Source organism: Rattus norvegicus, chromosome 4 (genome assembly GCF_021556685.1).
Source record: "Rattus norvegicus strain SHRSP/BbbUtx chromosome 4, alternate assembly SHRSP_T2T, whole genome shotgun sequence".
Taxonomy (NCBI): domain Eukaryota; kingdom Metazoa; phylum Chordata; class Mammalia; order Rodentia; family Muridae; genus Rattus; species Rattus norvegicus.
In genome coordinates, this window is record NC_141537.1 from 895,793 (window position 1) to 920,847 (window position 25,055).

General features: G+C 37.6%; 2 pseudogenes; one reads left to right on the plus strand and one right to left on the minus strand.

Annotated features, from left to right (window-relative positions):
- Nucleotides 1-25,055, plus strand: part of LOC148006206 (polyubiquitin-C-like) — a 1,402,189-nt pseudogene that overhangs the window by 819,037 nt on the left and 558,097 nt on the right.
- On the minus strand, nt 156-656 carry LOC148006212 (ubiquitin-ribosomal protein eL40 fusion protein pseudogene; annotated as a pseudogene).

Below are 25,055 nucleotides of genomic sequence, written 5' to 3' on the forward strand. Positions count from 1 at the left end.
CCTTCAGACTTACAGAGATGTGCCTGCCCTCTGTCTCTTAATGCTAGGGTTTAAGTCCTGTGCCCAGCTTGATATTTTTATTTGTCATTCTCTTTCTCCCTCTCTCTCTCTCTCTCCCTCTCTCTCTCTTTTTTTTTTGTCCCTGTCAATGGATTTTATTTGGTCACAGGGTCACAGGCCAGGTATGGCCCCAGTCTTATTTGACCTTCTTCTTTGGGGCTCAGGTTGTTGGAGTGGCCGAACTTCTTGTAGCAGTTTACTACACTGTGTGCAGGCATGAGTAGCACTTGTGGCAGATCATCTTGTCACAATTGTAATTCTGGACAAGGTGACAAAGGGATGACTCAATGATGCCACTGTGCAGACACAGCACCAGGTGCAAGGTGGACTCTTTCTGGATGTTGTAGTTGGACAGAGTGTGGCCATCCTCCAAATGTTTGCCAGCAAATATCAGCTCTGCTGGTCGGTGGGATGCCTTCCTTGTCTTGGATCATTATTGATGGTGTCACTGGGCTCAATCTCAAGAGTAATGGTCTTGCCCATTAGGGTCTTCATGAAGATCTGCATGTTGGTATCTGCTACTTGGCCACCTTGTTGAAGAGAAAGAGTGGTTTGGGGTTTTTGGGGTTTTTTGTTTGTTTGTTTTCTTTTTTCCTTTTAATACTCAGATCATTTTGTTGACTTCTCGGTGTTTCTTGAGGGCTGGTATAACTTGCATTTTAAATATATTTACCTGGATCTTCACTGCTTGCTCTCTCCTTTATCTTAACAGGCATGTGTCCTTTTTATGGGACTGAATAGACTTTTTTTAAATTGTCTCCAGTCTGTGTTCTTCTTTCACTGCCCTTTTATGAGTCAGTTTTTCACAGAATTGGCTGTCACAGTGCACGAAAAATTCGCCCAGAGTTTGAGACAAGGAGAAATGGGTGGCAGTTTTAGGACCTGTACTATCATATTTTGGATCACCAGGGGGATTATTAGAAGTAATATTATTATAACGTAATGTTATCCTAATAGTTGGGTTATAATAATTCTTATTAACAATCTCTGGTTATTCTAAGTCAGTAATTTTCCTTATTAGATAATATTTACTTTCATCTCCATAAATATAACAGTCATGCGGCAGAACTAGTAACAGCTAATGGTGAAAGAACAATTCCTTGTGTATATAGACTTTGTTTTTTTGTGAACTACTTTTTGAAATATGTCAAATTATAACAGCAGTATTGTTGGTATCAGGAATTGCCTTGAGCAGCGACATCATTTGGTAACTGTTGACATGGCAAGAGCCCTACTTTCCCAGTATTCCTTTGGTACAAATCCCAATTCCACATGGGAGTAGTTATGTCATATTCCAAATGAAAGGCAGACTCCTTCTGCCTTCATGCTCTCTTTTCTCTTCATTCGTTTCTCTTCTTTCTCTTGCCCCTTTCCCTTGTCTTGTTCTCCCATTAAATTTCACCAAGTGGAACTGTGTTAGTTTTGTGTGCTCTATTTGGATGTGTGTGGTGGGTATTTTATTACAACGAGATTTTAATAACAACAAGTATAATAATTTAAGAGCTTGGAAACCAAACTGACTGGAAATAAGTTCCAATTTGGGCACTCAGCAGCTGTTGAACTTATATTACTAATATAAAAGTTGTGGGTGATAGTAATTTTTCCCTATAGTGTTGTGAGAATTAATCTAACTCCTTGTAAACCTCTTGTGTTTTATTACTTATCAACAACATTGGGTAGTAGTAGCCATTGTAATTGTTTCATTAAATAAAATTTGTAGAGTTGTGCAGAATGGAGTTTATCAAAGCTAAATAGGTGAAACTACACATAACTAAATTGTATAATCAGATTTATCTTATAAAATTATAATCTTAAAGGAAGAAGGTTAGAAGGTAGAATAGGAAATAATGCTGTACTATTGTAAGAAGTGACTTAACATTCAGAAAACTGAAGAAAAGGAAATTCATCTATTAAGGTGGTGTACATTCCATAATATATCCTACATTATGTTAACATTTTTCTTAAATGTGATTTTTCAAAATTGACTATGTTTTTAATGAGAAGAATTAGTTTGGGTTTGAATGCTCTTTTTTTCCGTTTAGGCAATATGTCAGTATTGAGGGCACCCAGACATCAGAGCTCTGGAAGGCATGTTGATACTGTTTCTTCTTTGTCTCCTGGGTGTAAGAAGTATAACAGATCTTAAAGATCTGTATTCTTCTTTGTTTAAAAAAATTGACACATGAGAGAGAGAGAGAGAGAGAGAGAGAGAGAGAGAGTGTCTGTGTGTCTGTGTGCCTGTGTGTGTATCTGAAATGATAACAATATATTCTTTGGAAAGTATTTTGTTCTTTCTCAATTAAATTTATTCATTTGTTCAAATTGGCTACCCTTTATTATCACAGGTATAGGAAAATTAGAATAGTACTGCTTTAGTGTACGTTGAAATATACAGAGAAGAGTATCTTAAATTGAGGACTCCGTTATCTCACATAGATGAGAGTTTCTGGATATTTTCTATATCTTTTTATTGCACATTAAGGGGAATTTGCTGCTATACTGTGTCTTCAGACTTTCTCTTCTGTTCAAATAACTCCTCCCTTAATGTAGGTAAACATACTAACTTCTGGGTTTTGGATAATTCTGTATCATTGAGTTGAGTCAACTGGGCAGTCTGCTTTGCAAATGAAATTTCAGGTTTATGTGTGTACTACTTACTAGTATTAGAAGCATTTATTTAGCATTTTTCTTTAGTTCTTTCTGGACAAGATAGCTACATTTGCAGTTTCATTTGAAAGTCAGTTTTTCTCTTATGTGAAAATACTAGAAAATTCTAGATTCCCAGCAAGGCTTTATTTTGTTCTGGATAGTTTTGACTCAGCTCTGAAAGGGATTTTTTTGAATGTAAAGGAATTGATTTTAGGCTAGGGACACTTACCTTCTGGTCTATTGTTCTTTTGTCTGGCTTATGTAGTGAGGCAGGAGAGCTTGTGTGTTATATGTTTCTTTGTTCTGAGCAACCTGCTCTCAAAATCTATTTATACCTACTTATACCAGAATTACAAAAGTCTGATTGTAGTTTTTTGTCTCATTTTCTTGTCCTATAATCTGAACCTGGTATCCGAGTTGCCTGTTTTTCATTGTAAGAAATCAAAGGCCACAGAAAACTGACTCTGCTGCTGTTAGATTGAGTCAGTTCATCAAAGCCATGTTTGGTGGAGCAAGCTTTTAATCCTAGCAGATGAACTTCTATGAGTTCCCGGCCAGGCTGGTGTACATAGAACACCTTTTCATCTTGATACTAACACCCAGCTGGAGTGGCATTATTACCAGAATAAACTGAAAGGAAAAGTCGGTGCACATAAGTTCTTTAAAGCAATAGTCCTCCCATGGATGGTCTCTGAATGTTGGTGTTGGTGTTGGTGCATTAGAAGTAAAAGTAGAATTGGAATAATTAGCTCTTTGAAGGCTTTAAGAATGCTAGTGACTGTAGAGAGAGTATCTTGTGTATTTGTATGGATATATCACCTTTCAGTTAAAAAAAATTATGGCCTATAGGAAAGGGTAGAATAGAAGGTGGGACATCCAGGAGGCAGAAAGAATTCTGGGATAGAGCCAGGTTGGAGAGATTTGTCCTGGAAAATGTGACCAGACAGACTCGTGATTCCTGAGCACAGGTAATGAGCCACATGGCGGAATGTAGATTTGAGTAAGTGGGTTAGAATTTGTCAGAGAAGAGTCTAGCTCTATGGCCAAGGTATTTGTTAATATATTTTGAGTCTCTGTCTTATTTCTGGGAGCATGGGGCTTGGAGGAAGAACCGGGTTCAAACTTCTACAAGTGACAACATGAATCGAAACAAAATCGAAATCTGAGCAATGACCAGTGTATAGTTTTGGTTACTGGAACTGGAGGATGATGTTCACCTGGAACTCAATCCCAATTTAGGTTGGGAGTGAAAGCATGATTTTTTCATATTAACTAGATGAGCTATTAGCGATGTGGCTTATGTCACCATGCAGACACTAAAGTTTAGGTTCTTCAGTATTTTTTAGAACTTAAAAGCAGACACCATGGTACCTAATCTCGGCTTTCAGGAGATGACACCAAGAGAACAGAACTTTCAAGGGAAGGCTACAGAGCAGGTAACCCCAGCGCAAGGAAAGACACAAGCACTATGGTAACCAGAGTCTAAATGCCTCATTTGACTGAGCTGGTTTCTTAGAAAAAATATTTCCGTAACTCTGTTGGAAAATTAGTCTCTTTACAATCACAAGATCTTCATTTGTTTTACTACCCTGCATTACAGTTCCAAAGAAATTGGCAAGTCTTTCCCATTGGTTTCCTTGTAGAATAAATTATAAAACCACAAATATTAAAAAAAAAATCATTGTTTTAGAAACACATTAACGAGAAGAAAGACATATAACAGAGTAGAAAGGATCTAGATTTTGGTTTTATCCCAGTTACTTCTGTTTCCTGTTTTGTCAGATTTAAAAAAAACAATGGTTATTTTAGAAACGACCCTGTTGAGGAAAAACAGAATCTGGCCATCTGGATTTCTTTTCTGGAATTAGTCTTTCTTGGTTGCCATCATCTGCTTACACGGTCCACCAGGAAGGGTGATTGTAGACACATATTTATAATTTATATCTGTATCAGTTTTTCAAGTTTTCTAGGGCTCTTATTAGCTGTTAAATGTTTTCAGAAAATATTGAGATTAGTGATTTGTGTCAGTAGATCTTGGGATAACTTCCTGAGCTATTTGAGTCTTTGTTTGATTGCTTGTGGTCAGTTTCTTCAGCATACTTGTGTACCATGTTGCTTTTTCTTTCTGAATTTCCTTCTTTGTATTATTAAATAGATAAAAATTTAAGTTCTAGAAAGCAAGGGATGTGTAACGGAAGGAAGTACACAGTACGTGTCCCATGCTGAACACTAAGAAAATACTTAGTGAACATCTGTCAAAATGAGGGGAAAAAAAACTGTTGTGCATGTTTGTTGGTGTTTCTAAGTTCCTTTGTTGCTCAGTCTGGTGGGTAGACTCCAAGTCAGCTGCTTGTTTTAGTAGTCTGCATCTAGATTTTGACCTGGGTAGGTGCTTGTTCTTTGAAAATAGCAGGAAACTAATCTTCTTTTGTCTTGCTTTCCATCACTGGCTGGCCAAGCATGGTTTTGCAGCAGAATATTTTCTTTGCTTACTTAATTAGCTGCATCTTATTAGCCACTGGATTTTTAAAATATTTAACATCCTTTTATAATTCATATCTTTTTCATTTCTTTTGGATCGGCCACCGGAAGTCAAATATTAGAGGAAATGTTTAAGTTCCACAAAATGAAATATTCCTTTCCTTTAAAAAAGTGGTCATAATACTTTGATACTATATTCTTGTTTTAACTTTATGACATTCATTTTTGTATCTTAAGGTCTTTGACCCATTTGGAGCCTGTAAAAGTATTTGATAGATATAAAATGACTAGATTGTCTTTTACTAAATTTACAGCCAAACCTGTGCCTAAAACTCCTTTTCCAATGCCTTTCTTCTACTTTTTTCCAATATCACATTCTCTGAGTCATTATTAGACATCGCACAAAAATTAAATGTACAAAGAGTCATTTTAGAAGTTAGTATCTTTGACTTCTACACATTAGCTCTATAAAAATCAGGTCTAATATTGACTTGTATTGTTAGATGAAGCATCTTTTGTGTTTTTTGGAAACTGATTTCTTGTTCCTTATACTAAGAAATTAGGTCAATGTAACCAGAGCATTTGATCCATCTGTGACTTCCTTTGTGTGCTGTTTCCTGAATCATCTCTTTGATGATTCCATTTAGACCTATTTAATCTCTGCACATGTTTGGGGCCTTTTATAAACCCTTCCTGGATTCCCAGGATGCAGATGTTTTCTACCCTGTTAGGAACTTTACTTTTCATTCTACAAGAGCAACAATTTAAATTCTATTAGTCACATTCTGACTCTCAGTGATTACTCTTTCACAATTTTGTGTCTTGGTCTCTGATTTCTCCAACTATTCCTCCACTTCTTTTCTCCATGTGCTTCTCTAGTTTGCCCTCCAGTGAGGACCGTGTATCCTTGCATTTCCATGAATCTCAGATAGAGTAGTTCACTCTGCTTGTGGAGAGACCCATGCACTCTGCTGCACTGTGGAACAGGTCAGCTAGAGGAGCACTATGGTGTTGCCTCTCAGGCCACGGCAGTGGGGGTGCATGGCCCACACTCAGTAGTCAAAGATGAATTTTGCATAATTTCCAAGTGAGACTCTTATTTTAAAAGTTCTTAAAATATAAAGGTTATGTAACTTCCTTTTAAAGCTTAATTCATGGTTGTAACTTTGGAATATAATATATCATGGCTGTTGTCTTTGTTTAGTGGCATTTTCTGTTGGATTGTTATTGATGACCCTTAAATTCTTGCAGATTAAATAGTGGACTGTTGTGGAAACACTGGATAATCTGCTTACTTTGTGTTGAGTTTGTAAGAATGTGACATGTACTTACATTTTACCAGAAGCCATAGCTATGGGTGCTAGGATCTGAAAATATCTGTATGGGCTGTGTATTAGGTAAAGATGTTGATGGTTATTGGTCAGATAAGGAAAATTTATTGGTGGGGTTGGTGTGGTGCTGCTTGTATTTAAATGCTCCCACATACTGGCTCCCAAGACCCCGAAGCCCTGAGGAACAGATCCTCAAGTACCCCAAGTGATGCTTTGTAAACTTTGCTTCTTAGTTTAACTCATCAAAAATGGATAGAGTCTGTGATTAGGCAATAGAAGAAGAAAGGTGAGATTGAGGATGTAGTGGAGGGTCTCAAGAGAGCGGAGAATGGGGAACAAGAGAGGAGACCAAGGGAGGAGGAAACCACCATGTGAGGAGATGGACCCTGAGCATATGGCCTGGAAAAACAGCAAGTAACAAGGGACATTATGGCATGGAAATAGGTTAGTATAGCTGTAAACCTGCCCAATTAGGCTTATGACTTGTAAATAAAGTACCTGGATTGTGTGTCTTTTATTTGGACTAGTTAGAGTGTTTAATTCCTTTTATAATTGGTGCCTTTCACCCTGAGATTAAGTCTCATGCTCTACTGAAATGAAGTTAGATATTGTACTGTGTGTTTCTGGTGGTGCAATAACTTTGCTGTTTTTCATAGAGCATTGAGGTGTTTCAATATTTGTGAAAAAGAGGCAGTGAGTAGTTTTTTTTAACTATGTGCTACTGCAGTGTACACAGAATAGCTTTGTTTGGAATTAGCTAAAGTGATAGGTTTGGGTCTTGCTTTACTAACAGTGTAGTTTGTAGCAGAAAAGTTTCTATAAATGCACACATCATACTTAACCTAATAGTATTATCCAGAGCAATGACCAATTTCTTTAATATATTCATCCATTATTAATTGACTTCTTTATGGTTCAGGTGCCGGGCACATTTATACATCTGGGTGAGATTGCAAATTTTGTTTGTATATTACAAATGCCGGTAAGCTGTTTTTCTATCGAAACTGGAATTATGTTCTGTAAAGCAGTTACTACTGACAAAAATTGAGCTCAGGTTTTTTAGTTGAAGGTGCACTTGTTTCATGACAAGTAGAAAATAATGCTGTTAGACTGTTTTTACCTGTGCGTAAAAGAAAAACTTTAATGTTTAAGATAAAGTGTCATTATAGTATATAAAAATGTTCATATAATGTACATATATTTGTGTGTGTGTGTGTGTGTGTGTGTGTGTGTGTGTGTGTGTGTGCGCGCACATGTATGTTTGATTGTAGTGTATAGATGAGATCATCAAGCTAACTGACTTAGTTTCTGGATATGGGAAACAGGAAACCAAATTTTCTAAAAATGATTAGTAAGTTTTTGTTTAATCAAATGGCTGGCAGAAACTTGAAATTTCTTTAACATGTTATTTTTAAGTTCTATAGAAAGTTCTTTTAGGAAAGAAAAAATAACCATTCCAAGAAACTTCTTTTCTGTTTTTCCTGTTATAGTGAGCTGCATAGTTCTCCTAAGCAAGGAGGTGGATTTCATCCTCCTTACCACTTTCACCCTTGCCTACCCCAGGGACTGTCTGACAAGGTAAAAGAATGGTTTCCATTTATTAAAACATGATACCATGAGTTTATTGTGACGCGTTTTTGTCTGAACACTGCTGAAGAATAAAAAAACAATATTACTAGTTTTTGTACTAAGTATAGAAATAATGGCCATTCATGCAGGTGTTTGGAACCTAAATATTTGCACCTGAAAATAATAGAAACCATATTTCCTTAATAAAATTTAAGGAAAACATATTTTAACATAATTATTAAATCTTATTTTAATGCAGACCTAATATCAGATTCATCAGTGAGTAAGAATCCCGATTCTATGCAAAGAAATTGAATTGGTTCTGTTTTTTTCAAGAGATGAAATTGCTTCTTGTGGTTATGAAGGCAGGTATGGAGAAGCTAAGTGAGTTCTATAATAATAATAATAATAATAATAATAATAATAATAATAGGATCTCTACCTTGTGATCTAGACTAATAAATGAATCACAGAAAGAAAAAAAGTGGAGGTAGAGTTACCATTAAAGGTTTTTGGGGCCTGGGAATCAGATGCAAGGGACAGAGAGACTACAAGGCCACAGAATATGTTGCTTATCAATTATATTGAGAGGTTACAAAGAGGATGGCAGGTTTGAGGAAAGCAGCCAGTTAGACAGGACTGTGAACTAACACTTCCTTGCTTATGAAAGAAAACTCAAAAGTCACATCCAGCTGGAAAGTCTTATGAATACTATGAAGTACCTATTAATGTGGGGAGCCAGGACTGCCCAAGGCTGTCTAAAAGACCTGGACAAAAGAATAAGTAGAACACTAGTTCTATTCCCTTACCCAGGATCAAACTTCTCAAGGCCTGTCCGATGCTGAAGCCAATGCCTTAAAGGAGTCAAGGTTGAGGGAAGAGACTCTTGTGGTTATCAGTTCTTAGGCAGCTGTATCTGTGGTATCCCATGTTCTTTTCTTCAGCATTGTCTGACTTAATCATTTGCTGACTTAGTTGTTCCCCATGTACAACCATCAGTTACCCCCAGGACTGGAAAGTATAAATATGATTCTACAATTTCTAATAAAGTGCAAATAAATTTCAAGCAATCTTCACAAAAATGTTTACTAACAGCAATCACATTTTAAATCAGACAAACTAAAAATAAATTGAACACCATGTGCTCCAGCTGTATATCCTCTGGACATAACCCCAAGACACCAAATTACTACAGAGGTACTTGTACAGTTTCACCCATTGTTGCTTAGTTCCCAGCAGGGAGGAAATGCAATTCATATGAATCCTAATGGGGTGACTGCTCTGCTTTTCCTATCAGTTATTTTGCTATACTGCCACTATGCCGTCCTCATCGTGCAATCCTAGATAGCACAGTGATCTATGACTCCAAGATATAATGTTTGACTCTGTAATTGCAAATATTGGAAGAGAAGTGAAGTCTTAAACGCTTCTATATATTTATTTAAATGTCCCTGTTTGTTTTATTCCAGAGACTGTGCTGCAAAAGGTATATACATACCTCTCCCTCATTTCCTTTGCTGAAGGCTATGTGGCTCAGTTTTAATTCTCATGTGATAAAGTATCACATTCTCTATACTATTTCAAGAGATGTATCTCTATTATTCCTTTTCTATTTAAAGAGTCTAAACTGTCCTTATATCAAACTATGCTGTTTATATAACAGGCAAACCCAGAAATATCAACTGTGCTTCACAAGGTAAGTATGCAAAATACGATTTATAGAATTGATTGTAATGCATCTACTCTTATTTTTATTTTCTGGTCTATTCAGGTGTGTTTTATAATATCCACCTGCAGAGTTACCTATGGAAAATTACAAACGAAAGCAAAAACAGAAAACAATTAAGGTCTGTTATCAAATCTTAAGCAAACATTCACCACTCTAGGACTGGGAAATTGCTCAGTGGGTAGAAACATATGGACCTGGGTGTGAATATTCAGCATGTATACATAATGCCAGGCATAGGGGATAGCTACACATAACTATTACCTCTGAATCCTGAGGCCTCGCTGACCAGTTCTCCAATCCCACACTGAATTTCTAGTTCAACAAGAGAACTCATGTCAAGAACAGTGAACAGCACTAAAGAAGACGCTTGAAATCCTTCTCAGAACTCCAAAAACACATGCACAGATGGGTAAAGCCACACAGTTACAGGCATGCACCACACACTCACATCCATCAACATTCTTACAACACACAACACCACAGATACATAGAAAATGGTTAAGGGACTGCAGGGTAATTCTTAATTTGCTGTTGTCACCCAGCAGGTATCTCAGATACTGATAATAACCAAGAAAAAATTAAGCTGGAAGAGAGTTTATCCATAGTTTTAACTTTTGCTTTATTTTAATTTAATTAAAATGCTTCCGTAATTTTACACAAAATATTATATCCAGATTTATGGGATTCTAGAATCACCCAGGACAAAAACTTTTGAGCATGTCTGAGAGAGAGACATCAGACTGGAAGCATTCTAGTGCAAAGGCCCTCCAGCCAGAAGCTGGAACCCAGATGCCCTTCAACAGAGGAATGGATACAGAAAACGTGGCACATTTACTCAATGAAGTACTACTCAGCTTTCAAAAACAATGACTTCAGGAAATTCCTAGGCAAATGGATAGAACTAGGAAATATCATCCTGAGTGAATTAACACAGTTAGTAGATACTAACTAGTCCAAAGCTTGGAATAACCAAGATACAATTCTTAGACCATATGATGCTCAAGAAGGAGGAAGAACAAAATGTGTACACTTCAGTCCTTCCTAGAAGGGGGAACAAAATACTCAAGAGGGAGCGGAATATAGGGACATAGAGTGGAGCAGAGACTTAAGGAAAGGCCATCTAGATACTGCCCCATCTGGGGATCTATCACATATGCAGCCACCAAACTTAGGCAGTATTGCTGATGCCAAGAAGTCCTTATTGATGGAAGCTTGATGTGGATGTCTCCTGAGAGACTTTGCCAGAACCTCACTGATTTAGACAAGCATGCTTGAAGCTAACCATCGGACTCCATGGGGACTCCAATGAAGGAGTGAAGGAAGAGCTGAACTAAGTCTTTGCCTTCACACAGCTTCTCAACTGATTTCCAGAGATAGTTACAGCCCCAGTCCCACCCCCACCACCCAGCCAGCCGATAAATTTGGATGCTCGAATCTGAGGTTTGTCATGGTAGTGACTTTCTAAGGTGACATAGCTAATTGGGTGAAGAGATTTCTGGAGCTACAGGCCAGAAAGTCTGTCAAGATGAGAACAGCCCACCAGGGCCAAATGACCCATTGGTGCCATGTGACCTGCTGGTACATGGGGTAATATGGGATGGTGCCCTCTTCGGTATTTCACGCTGCAGGTGTTCAAATTCAGTTTGAACCAAAATGAGTACTTTGGTATTAAAGTCTAAGTTTTAACCAATATCGATATTCCAGCACTGACATTATATTTCTTAGCATAAAGCATCCTATGGGATCTGTGTACGGTTCAGAATGAGTTCTCTGTATTTGATCTTTTCACAAGATTCAACCCAACTCCCAGCTCCTTTGGAGGTCACCAACTATACTATAGGCTGTTCTCCTATGGCACCAAACCTGGACATAAAATGTAAAATGTTATCAGGTTGATTGAAATCCAATGAATCCATTTCCTTTCACTTTCCTCTTTGTTCAGCCACTGATGGCTTTTGGTTGTCTTTTTAAGTAGCCATACACATACCACCTTTTACATTGTCTTTTACAGAGAGGCTCTATGGCTCACGTCTGGACAAACCACACCAGGCCAAAGGGCTCTACGTGGAGAGGTTTATTGGAATGGTAGAGACAAAGGCCAAGGGGTGAAGAGGGGTGGGAGAGAAAGAGAGGAGAAAAAGGGAAGAGAGGAGAGAGAATGGAAGAGGGCAGAAAGGATCTGCCTTTTATGTGAAATGTGGTGTGACTGTAACATGAAATGTATGCTGGAAATGGATGACCGTTGCCTTGACAGCAGATGCTCAGGTGACCAGATGACAACATTGCTGGAGGTAAAAGCAGTTCCTGATACCAACATTTGGGAATTTAGGTCACCAACTGGGACCCTCCTTTGTACCTGTAGCATACCTGTCAAAAAAAACTAGATCTAACCATGCAGGGATGGCACCTTGTGTTTGTACCTTAGCAGCTGCTGAACTCCTTATTGAAGAATAAGAAAACCTAACATTTGGGTTGCCTATAATGGTCTTCTCCTCTTATAACATGTCACAGCTCCTACCTTTCAAAGGTTTACAGAATCTACCTCCCTCTAAGGTTCTTTCTCTTCAGGTAGCACTAATAGAAGACTCCACACTAACCTTTCAATCACACCCGCCTTTCCAATCTTCTTTCTCCACCAAATACTAACCACTCCTTATCTCACCCCTGCACTAAAACCTTAGAGGAATTATTAACTCACCCTTCACACATACAGGAGGGCAATTTGCCTCAGACCATCTATACATGGTATACAGATGGAAGCTCCTTTCTACATGAAGGAGCCATAAGAGCCAGCTGCCCCATAGTGTCAGACACTGAGGCACAGGCCCTTCCTGCTCATACCACCAATCAACAGGCTGAAGTAGTAGTCCTTATCCATGCCTTTCAACTGGCACAGGGACAAACCCTCAACATCTACACAGATTCTAAACATGCTTTCCATATCATCCTGACCCATGCCACTAACTGGAAGGAGCATGGGGTACTTATGACTAAAGGAGGATCAGTAACTAATGCAAACCAAATTATGGCCATGCTAAAGGCCTCCCATCTCCACACAGCTATTGGGTTTGTCCACTGCAGATCCCACCTGACGAATGACTCTATTGTCTCCAAGGGAAACAAGGGAGCTGAAGAGGCAGCCAGAGCTGCGGCCCGTAGGTGCCTACACATGTCTCACCCTCCCCAGGACATTCTTACACTGCAACCCACATCCCCACTCTCACTTCCTAACACTCATCAAATTCTGTCCTATTTTGGCCACATCTTTCATCCTAACAGCAAGGCATTGTCTTATTTTGTTAAAACCCACCTGAAGCCTACTCCTAAGGACTTAAGTTTCTTAAAATCCATCACTGCCTCTTCCAAAGTCTGTCAAGTGTCAGATTTCAACCTCTGGTATTGTAGCACCCCTTTTTCTACCCAACAAGGCAGAGGTTCACTTCCTGGAACTGACTGGCAACTTGTCTTTACCCACATGCCAAATGTGCCAAGTACCTCCTAGTTTTGATTGACACATTCTTGGGGTGGGTGGAGGCATATCACACAACTAACAAAAGGGTTCAGACAGTTTCTGAGCTCCTCTTCCAAGAGATCATCCCCAATTTTCATACCGTCAGTGAGACAATGGTCCCGAATTTACTTCCCAAATTTCTGAAATTCTGTCTAAGGCCCTAGACATCACCTGGCATTTTCATATTCCATACCACCCTCAATCTTCAGGTAAGGTAGAAAGAACTAACTGCTCCCTAAAAACCACTCTTGTCAAACTGTCACAGGAACTTCGATTGGGCAAAACTCCTACCTCTGGCTCATTTTAGGCTACAAGCTCTTCCCAAGTGACCTCTTTTTGTCTCACCTTTCAAACTCATGTATCGATGTCAGTACTAATTCCTGGTCTTTCAAGTAAATGCGCTCCCCTCCTAGACCATTGACTTACCCCATTACTTTGTCACCCCCTTTCTCTCCTATGGAACTCTACTGACCAACACTGACTAAGGCCACACGCTGTCTCCTGTCCACTACCTATCAACATTTGAGACCAAGTTCTTCTGTCCCCTCCAGATCAGCAGCTCTTAGCTGTCTCTCCTAAATGGTAGGGCCCTTCATGGACCCTGCTCTCTTAAGCTCCACAAGATGTTGAGACCACCCACCTTGTCCCCAATCCCAGAAGAATGAGACTCCACTCTAGCATCTGTGCTCCACTCCACTGGATTAGACCTGGGCTTCTCATCTGATCGTTTCCATCCATAGTATCACTTACATCTAGAGATTTGAGGTTCAAGGAATCCCCACTGATAACAAACAGACTTTCCCAATAGGATCAGGAAACTGCTCCATGCTGGGAGCCAATCCAAATTACTGTCATCCCTATATCTGTCATTCCTTCTACATATTATGTTCTCTTTGTCTGCTTCCTCTTTGACCAGACAAAAGATGATTGCAAAAAATGGCCAGACAAATATGGGGGCTGCCCACATTGGTCGTTCCAGATACATATGTTAGGATCAAGGACCAATCACTTCTGTCAGCAATGCAAGACCCTGTTCTTCTATATACCAGACCCATGGAATCCCAGGTAGAAAACAGGAGTTGTTGGTAAACTCTAATGTAAAAACCAAGCAGGGTCTTCAGTGAGTACTATCCACATCTAGAGAAATTTTGTCCAATTTCTCAAAATCTAGATATCAGAAAAATAGGAGAAATAATCAAACACTCCTCCAGGGTCCTTACGTCCTTGACATCCCCCCCTCACAAATGGTACTAACTTGTCATTTAGCTTTTTGATTCAGACCCTGACCTTGGTGTACCAACTCCTTATGGCACCCAACCTGGTCACTTTAAAGACTGCTAGCTATGCAGTATACCCCTTAAACTAATTCACAATTGCCAATTACAGCCTCTCTAGTGATACTGCCCAATAACCTTACCTCAGCTTCTATCAGCTGCCCTATAGTAATGGAACCAAGATCATTCATGGTTCAGAACCAAGAAGTATACCTTTTGAGTGTGCACAGTATTGTAATCTGTATTGACAATAAGTCAATATTACTTCCTGAATCCTATTTGAGCCGATATAAAGGTAGGGGAAGAAAAGAATGAAAATGGCGGCCACCACATTCTCAAAGCTTAAAAGGTAAGATATTCCAAAAACAGTTAGAAAACATTTACTGGGAGTCTAATCCTGATGCTGAAACCAAACAACCAAAAAAGAAAGTCATACACCAACATCTCTGATGACCATACGTGCACAAGGCATTAATAAAATACGTGTAAACCAAATGCATTAACACAAACAGATTTCCCATTAGGCTTAAGGCAACTTCATCCCAGAGATGGAGGAAAGAGTCAATACATGAGAATTAACATAATCTACCACATAAGTACAAGTACCACCCTATTGCAAACATAAAAGACCTTTGATAAAATACAGCCTCAATTTGAGATGAAAGTCTTGCAGAGAATAGAGATACAAGGGATTTACCTCAACTTGATAAAGGCAATATACAGCAAAAGTCATTCATAAGAGAGAAGAAGTCAAAGTATTTGTGTTGGAATCAGGACCAAGACAAGGATGTTCACTCTTCTCACTTCTCAACAAACTTCTTATAGTGTTAGGTCAAGCAATTAAACAAGTCAAGGTAATGAAGCAAATACAAATGAGAAGGGAAGAAATCAATATATGTTTACTTTCAGGTTTTAAGATTCTATACATAAAAACTAAATCTTAAAAAAAAAAACTCCTAGAGCTGATAAATATTGATAAAAGTTGAAAAACACAAAGTTAAAGCACAGGAATCAGTATCCTTTTTATATACAAAAGACAAACACAGAAAGCAAGGGGACAATACTATTCTCAAGAAACTAAAACAAAACAAAACAACAACAAAATACTTGAACTAAATATGACAAAGGAATGTGTGCCATGAAAACTGTAAAACACTAAAGAAATTCACTGAACATATTCCTGCTTAAGAAACAGCTACAGGTGTTTCTTGCCCTCTTGCTAAGAGCAGAAGAATAAATAATACTCTGTTAGTACTCAGTGGCTTCTGGGATTTTCCTAACATTCACATCACCACAGAGAACTACAAACAACTAAGAAACCTCTCAAGTTATTGAGAAGCAAATCCCAAGCTTCATGCATTTTTCATGTAAATAAAATAAACCATTTAAGTATCAAGTTTAAAATGGAGATAGGATCTAGTATGCACCCCCCCCCCCCCATTACCACAGTCGTGTGGGTGCGACTCAGTGTGACAGCTCCAAGGACTATGTGTCCCGAGAGCTATGTGTCCTGAGGACTTGATGCTGTTATGCTGTTATGGATTTCTACTCTGTTCAGTGCCAGCATGTTCCTCCTAATCTAAGAATTATGGGAAAATTCACTCACTGGCCAACATCTCTGGCACTAACAATTGATTTCTTATACACATTTTTGCCCTCAGCTTCCTGATGAGATTTATTAAAAATTGCTCTTGAGTAGATACTCATTCTGAGGATTTAAAGTAGATATGACTGATATTTATATAAGTGGTTAGATCTGTGAGTCTTTTAAGGATACTTTTTAAGAATAAATAATGAAATAATACTCCTGTCTTTATTTAGAAGAAAACTAAAACAATTACATTGCAATTTAATGATGCTTGAAAAATTTGGCTGGGATATATAAGTGATAGAACAAAGAATAAAGCACAAGGGTTAGGGCATCCATCAACTATGTGGATCTGTTGTGTATGATGGGCTGGAACACTGTTCCTTCTAACATAAACTCTGTGTGTGTGTGTGTTTGTGTGTGTGTGTGTGTGTGTGTGTGTGTGTGTGTTTGTGTGTTTTTGTGTGTGTGTGTGTGTGTGTGTGTGTGTGTGTGTGTGTTTGAATTTTCTCTCTTCCCTGGTCTTTCTCACTGACGCCAAGGAGTTAAGAGTTCATAGGTTTTTCGCTTGTCATAGAGAGTGCCAACACCCCAGTAACTTAAGCTTTGCTCCCTCAGAAAACTGTCTGTTGAGTAACATCTCTAGTCGCTGGCTGCCTGTGGCAGCATCTCCATAGGTGTCTGGATCCACCCCCATCAATAGCTTTAAGCACTGATGCCCAACGGCTGCCTGCCTCATTTTACGCACCACACAGATGCCAACATTGATCACCAGCAATGGTAGAAAATCGTTTACTTTTAATTTAGAAGAAAATCGAGTTTCAGCTTAATTTTCTGTGTATTTCTTGATGGATGTGACTTGATGGAAGAGACGGACTGCCCAGAACTGCAGTTATGAACTGTTGTGAGGTGTGTTTTTCTTATTTGTAAAGACTGACAAATAAGGCCCTGCCAATGCCATTCAAATAAAAAAAGAAAAAGGAAAAGAGAAATGTAGCTTTCAATTTCTTACCATTTTATACCAGATGGAAGATAAAAATGACAATGTCTATTATTATTAATATTAATATTATTATTATTTTGGTTTTCACTGGAGAATCACTAGGGACTATTATGTTATTTAAAATTCTTTACATGGTAGTATAGATGAAGGACTCAGACTAAAATATTTCCTTTGTAATATATATTTCATATGTGGAAATTATAGAACTGACTTGCGAGGCTTACTCTTTCTAAAAATATAAAAAAAAATCAACTATCCATTAAGAAATAGAACTCACTTAGCTTCTCCATACCTGCCTTCATGGCCACAAGAAGCAATTTCATCTCTTGAGCAAAACAGAATCAATTTCTTTGCGTAGAATCGGGATTCTTACTCACTGATTAATCTGATATTAGGTCTGCAATAAAATAAGATTTAATCATTATGTTAAAACAGATTTTCCTTAAATTTTATTAAGGAAATATGGTTTCTATTATTTTCAGGTGCAAATATTTAGGTTCCAAACACCTGCATGAATGGCCATTATTTCTATACTTAGTACAAAAACTAATAAAATTGTTTTTTTTTTTCTTCAGCACTGTTCAGACTAAAGCACGTCACAATGAACTCACGGTATCATGTTTTAATAAATGGAAACCATCCTGTTACATTGTAACACAGTCCCTGGGGTAGGCAAGGATGAAAGTGGTAAGAAGGATGAAGTCCACCTCCTTGCTTAGGAGAACAATGCAGCTCACTATAATTGGAAAAACAAAAAGAACTTTCTTGGAATGGTTATTTTTTCTTTCCTAAAAGAACTTTCTATAGAACTTAAAACTAATATGTTAAAGAAATTTCAAGTTTCTGCCAGCCATTTGATTAAACAAAAACTTACTAATCATTTTTAGAAAGTTTGGTTCCCTGTTTCCCATATCCAGATACTAAGTCAGTGTAACTAGATGATCTCATCTATACACTACATCCATCAATAAATGCGTGCGCGCGCACACACACACACACACACACACACACACACACACACACACAAACACACACACACAAATATATGCACATTATGTAAATACTTTTATATACTATAATGACACTTTATCTTAAACATTAAAGTTTTTCTACACACAGGTAAAAACAGTCTAACAGCATTATTTTCTATTTGTCATGAAACAAGTGCACCTTCAACTAAAAAACCTGAGCTCAATTTTTGTCAGTAGTAACTGCTTTACAGAACATTATTCCAGTATCGATAGAAAAACACCTTATCAGCATTTGTAATATCCAAACCAAATTTGCAATCTCACCCAGATGTATAAATGTGCCCGGCACCTGAACCATAAAGAAGTCCATTAATAATGGGTAAGTATATTAAAGAAATTGGTCATTGTTTCTGGATAATATTATTAGGTTAAGCATGATGTGTGCTGTTATAGAACCTTTTCTGCTACAAACAACACTGTTAGTAAAGCAAGACCCAAACCTATCACTTTAGCTAATTCCAAACAAAGCTATTCTGTGTACACTGCAGTAGCACATAGTTAAAAAAACTACTCACTGCCTCTTTTTCACACATATTGAAACACCTCAATACTCTATGAAAAACTGCAAAGTTATTGCACCACCAGAAATACACAGTATAATATCTAACTTCATTTCAGTAGAGCATGAGACTTAATCTCAGACTCAAGGGCACCAATTACAAAAGGAATTTACTCTAACTAGTCCAAATAAAAGACACACAATCCAGGTACTTTATTTACAGGTCATAAGCCTAATAGGGCAGGTTTAGAGCTATACTAACCTATTTCCATGCCATAATGTCCCTTGTTACTTGCTGTTTTTCCAGGCCATATGCTCAGGGTCCATCTCCTTACATGGTGGTTTCCTCCTCCCTTGGTCTCCTCTCTTGTTCCCCATTCTCCTCTCTCTTGAGACCCTCCACTCCATCCTTAAGTCCCACCTTTCTTCTTCTATTCCCTAATCACAGACTCTATCCATTTTTGATGAGTTAAACTAAGAAGCAAAGTTTACAAAGCATCACTTGGGGTACCTGAGGATCTGCTCCTCAGGGCTTCCAGATCTTGGGAGCCAGTATGTAGGGAGCATTTAAATACAACCCCACCAATAACTTTTCCTTATCTGACCAATAACCATCAACATCTTTACCTAATACACAGCCCATACAGATATTTTCAGATCCTAGCACCCATAGCTATGGCTTCTGGTAAAATGTAAGTACATGTCACATTCTTACAAACTCAAGACAAACTGAGCAGATTATCCAGTGTTTTCACAACAGTCCACTATTTAATCTGCAAGAATTTAAGTGTCATCAATAACAATCCAACAGAAAATGCCACTAAACAAAGACAACAGCCATGATATATTATATTCCAAAGTTACAACCATGAATTAAGCTTTAAAAGGAAGTTGCATTACCTTTATATTTTAAGGACTTTTAAAATAAGAGTCTCACTTGGAAATTATGCAAAGTTCATGTTTGACCACTGAGTATTGGCCATGCACCCCCACTGCCCTGGCCTGAGAGGCAACACCATAGTGTTCCTCTTCACTGGGCTAGCTGACCTGTTCCACAGTGCAGCAGAGTGCATGGGTCTCTCCACAAGCAGAGTGAGCTACTCTATCTGAGATTCATGGAAATGCAAGGATACACGGTCCTCAGTGGAGGGCAAACTAGACAAGCACATGGAGAAAGGATGTGGAGGAATAGTTGGAGAAATCAGAGACCAAGACACAAAATTGTGAAAGAGTAATCACTGAGAGTCAGAATGTGACTAATAGAATTTAAATTGTTGCTCTTGTAGAATGAAAAGTAAAGTTGCTAACAGGGTAGAAAACATCTACATCCTGGGAATCCAGGAAGGGTTTGTAAAAGGCCCCAAACATGTGCAGAGATTAAATAGGTCTAAACGGAATCATCAAAGAGATGATTCAGGAAACAGCACACAAAGGAAGTCACAGATGGATCAAATGCTCTGGTTACATTGACCTAATTTCTTAGTATAAGGAACAAGAAATCAGTTTCCAAAAAACACGAAAGATGCTTCATCTAACAATACAAGTCAATATTAGACCTGATTTTTATAGAGCTAATGTGTAGAAGTCAAAGATACTAATTTCTAAAATGACTCTTTGTACATTTAATTTTTGTGCGATGTCTAATAATGACTCACGGAGAATGTGGTATTGGAAAAAAAGTAGAAGAAAGGCATTGGAAAAGGAGTTTTAGGCACAGGTTTGGCTGTAAATTTAGTAAAAGACAATCTAGTCATTTTATATCTATCAAATACTTTTACAGGCTCCAAATGGGTCAAAGACCTTAAGATACAAAAATGAATGTCATGAAGTTAAAACAAGAATATAGTATCAAAGTATTATGACCACTTTTTTAAAGGAAAGGAATATTTCATTTTGTGGAACTTAAACATTTCCTCTAGTATTTGACTTCCGGTGGCCCATCCAAAAGAAATGAAAAAGATATGAATTATAAAAGGATGTTAAATATTTTAAAACTCCAGTGGCTAATAAGATGAAGCTAATTAAGTAAGCAAAGAAAATATTCTGCTGCAAAACCATGCTTGGCCAGCCAGTGATGGAAAGCAAGACAAAAGAAGATTAGTTTCCTGCTATTTTCAAAGAACAAGCACCTACCCAGGTCAAAATCTAGATGCAGACTACTAAAACAAGCAGCTGACTTGGAGTCTACCCACCAGACTGAGCAACAAAGGAACTTAGAAACACCAACAAACATGCACAACAGTTTTTTTTCCCCTCATTTTGACAGATGTTCACTAAGTATTTTCTTAGTGTTCAGCATGGGACACGTACTGTGTACTTCCTTCAGTTACACGTCCCTTGCTTTCTAGAACTTAAATTTCTATCTGTTTAATAATACGAAGTAGGAAATTCAGAAAGGAAAAGCAACATGGTACACAAGTATGCTGAAGAAACTGACCACAAGCAATCAAAAAAAGACTCAAATAGCTCAGGAAGTTATCCCAAGATCTACTGACACAAATCACTAATCTCAAAATTTTCCGATAACATTTAACAGCTAATAAGAGCCCTAGAAAACTTGAAAAACTGATACACATATAAATTATAAATATGTGTCTACAATCACCCTTCCTGGTGGACCGTGTAAGCAGATGATGGCAACCAAGAAAGACTAATTCCAGAAAAGAAATCCAGATGGCCAGATTCTGTTTTTCCTCAACAGGGTCGTTTCTAAAATAACCATTGTTTTTTTTAAATCTGACAAAACAGGAAACAGAAGTAACTGGGATAAAACCAAAATCTAGATCCTTTCTACTCTGTTATATGTCTTTCTTCTCGTTAATGTGTTTCTAAAACAATGATTTTTTTTTTAATATTTGTGGTTTTATAATTTATTCTACAAGGAAACCAATGGGAAAGACTTGCCAATTTCTTTGGAACTGTAATGCAGGGTAGTAAAACAAATGAAGATCTTGTGATTGTAAAGAGACTAATTTTCCAACAGAGTTACGGAAATATTTTTTCTAAGAAACCAGCTCAGTCAAATGAGGCATTTAGACTCTGGTTACCATAGTGCTTGTGTCTTTCCTTGCGCTGGGGTTCCCTGCTCTGTAGCCTTCCCTTGAAAGTTCTGTTCTCTTGGTGTCATCTCCTGAAAGCCGAGATTAGGTACCATGGTGTCTGCTTTTAAGTTCTAAAAAATACTGAAGAACCTAAACTTTAGTGTCTGCATGGTGACATAAGCCACATCGCTAATAGCTCATCTAGTTAATATGAAAAAATCATGCTTTCACTCCCAACCTAAATTGGGATTGAGTTCCAGGTGAACATCATCCTCCAGTTCCAGTAACCAAAACTATACACTGGTCATTGCTCAGATTTCGATTTTGTTTCGATTCATGTTGTCACTTGTAGAAGTTTGGACCCGGTTCTTCCTCCAAGCCCCATGCTCCCAGAAATAAGACAGAGACTCAAAATATATTAACAAATACCTTGGCCATAGAGCTAGACTCTTCTCTGACAAATTCTAACCCACTTACTCAAATCTACATTCCGCCATGTGGCTCATTACCTGTGCTCAGGAACCACGAGTCTGTCTGGTCACGTTTTCCAGGGCAAATCTCTCCAACCTGGCTCTATCCCAGAATTCTTTCTGCCTCCTGGATGTCCCACCTTCTATTCTACCCTTTCCTATAGGCCATAATTTTTTTTAACTGAAAGGTGATATATCCATACAAATACACAAGATACTCTCTCTACAGTCACTAGCATTCTTAAAGCCTTCAAAGTGCTAATTATTCCAATTCTAATTTTACTTCTAATGCACCAACACCAACACCAACATTCAGAGACCATCCATGGGAGGACTATTGCTTTAAAGAACTTATGTGCACCGGCTTTTCCTTTCAGTTTATTCTGGTAATAATGCCACTCCAGCTGGGTGTTAGTATCAGGATGAAAAGGTGTTCTATGTACACCAGCCTGGCCGGGAACTCATAGAAGTTCACCTGCTAGGATTAAAAGCTTGCTCCACCAAACATGGCTTTGATGAACTGACTCAATCTAACAGCAGCAGAGTCAGTTTTCTGTGGCCTTTGGTTTCTTACAATGAAAAACAGGCAACTCGGATACCAGGTTCAGATTGTAGGAGAAGAAAATGAGACAAAAAACTACAATCAGACTTTTGTAATTCTGGTATAAGTAGGTATAAATAGATTTTGAGAGCAGGTTGCTCAGAACAAAGAAACATAGAACACACAAGCTCTCCTGCCTCACTACATAAGCCAGACAAAAGAACAATAGACCAGAAGGTAAGTGTCCCTAGCCTAAAATCAATTCCTTTACATTCAAAAAAATCCCTTTCAGAGCTGAGTCCAAACTATCCAGAACAAAATAAAGTCTTGCTGGTAATCTAGAATTTTCTAGTATTTTCACATAAGAGAAAAACTGACTTTCAAATGAAACTGCAAATGTAGCTATCTTGTCCAGAAAGAACTAAAGAAAAATGCTAAATAAATGCTTCTAATACCAGTAAGTAGTACACACATAAACCTGAAATTTCATTTGCAAAGCAGACTGCCCAGTTGACTCAACTCAATGATACAGAATTATCCAAAACCCAGAAGTTAGTATGTTTACCTACATTAAGGGAGGAGTTATTTGAACAGAAGAGAAAGTCTGAAGACACAGTATAGCAGCAAATTCCCCTTAATGTGCAATAAAAAGATATAGAAAATATCCAGAAACTCTCATCTATGTGAGATAACGGAGTCCTCAATTTAAGATACTCTTCTCTGTATATTTCAACGTACACTAAAGCAGTACTATTCTAATTTTCCTATACCTGTGATAATAAAGGGTAGCCAATTTGAACAAATGAATAAATTTAATTGAGAAAGAACAAAATACTTTCCAAAGAATATATTGTTATCATTTCAGATACACACACAGACACACAGACACACAGACACTCACTCTCTCTCTCTCTCTCTCATGTGTCAATTTTTTTAAACAAACAAGAATACAGATCTTTAAGATCTGCTATACTTCTTACACCCAGGAGACAAAGAAGAAAACAGTATCAACATGCCTTCCAGAGCTCTGATGTCTGGGTGCCCTCAATACTGACATATTGCCTAAATGGAAAAAAAGAGCATTCAAACCCAAACTAATTCTTCTCATTAAAAACATAGTTAGTCAATTTTAAAAAATCACATTTAAGAATAATGTTAACATAATATAGAATATATTATGGACTGAACTCCACCTTAATCGATGAATTTCCATTTCTTCAGTTTTCTGATAGAATGTTCAATCACTTCTAACAATAGCATAGCATTATTTCCTATTCTACATTCTAACCTTCTTCCTTTAAGATTATAATTTTATAAGATAAATCTGATTATACAATTTAGTTATGTGTAGTTTCACCTATTTAGCTTTGATAAACTCCATTCTGCACAACTCTACAAATTTTACTTAATGAAACAATTACAATGGCTACTACTACCCAATGTTGTTGATAAGTAATAAAACACAAGAAGTTTACAAGGAGTTAGATTAATTCTCACAACACTATAGGGAAAAATTACTATCACCCACAACTTGTATATTAGTAATATAAGTTCAACACCTGGTACGTGCCCAAATTGGAATTTATTTCCAGTCAGTCTGATTTCCAAGCTCTTAAATTATCATACTTGTTGTTATTAAAATCTCGTTGTAATAAAATACCCACCACACCCATCCAAATAGAGCACACAAAACTAACACAGTTCCACTTGGTGAAATTTAATGGGAGAACAAGTCAAGGGAAAGGGCAAGAGAAAGAAGAGAAAAGAATGAAGAGAAGAGAGAGCATGAGGGCAGAAGAAGTCTGCCTTTCATTTGGTATATGACATAACTATTCCCACAAGGAGTTGGGATTTGGACCAAAGGAATACTGGGAAGTAGGGCTGTTGCCATGTCAACAGTTACCAAATGGTGTCGCTGCTCAAGGCAATTCCTGATACCAACAATACTGCTGTTATAATTCAACATATTTCAAAAAGTAGTTCACAAAAAAAAACAAAAAAAAAAAAAACAAAGTCTATACACACAGGGAATTGTTCTTTCATCATTAGCTGTTACTAGTTCTGCCGCATGACTATTATATTTATGGAGATGAAAGTAAATATTATCTCATAAGGAAAATTACTGACTTAGAATAACCAAAGATTGTTAATAAGGATTATTATAACCCAACTATTAGGTTAACATTACTTTATAATAATATTACTTCTAATAATCCCCCTGGTGTTCCAAAATATGATAGTACAGGTCCTAAAACTGCCACCCATTTCTCCTTGTTTC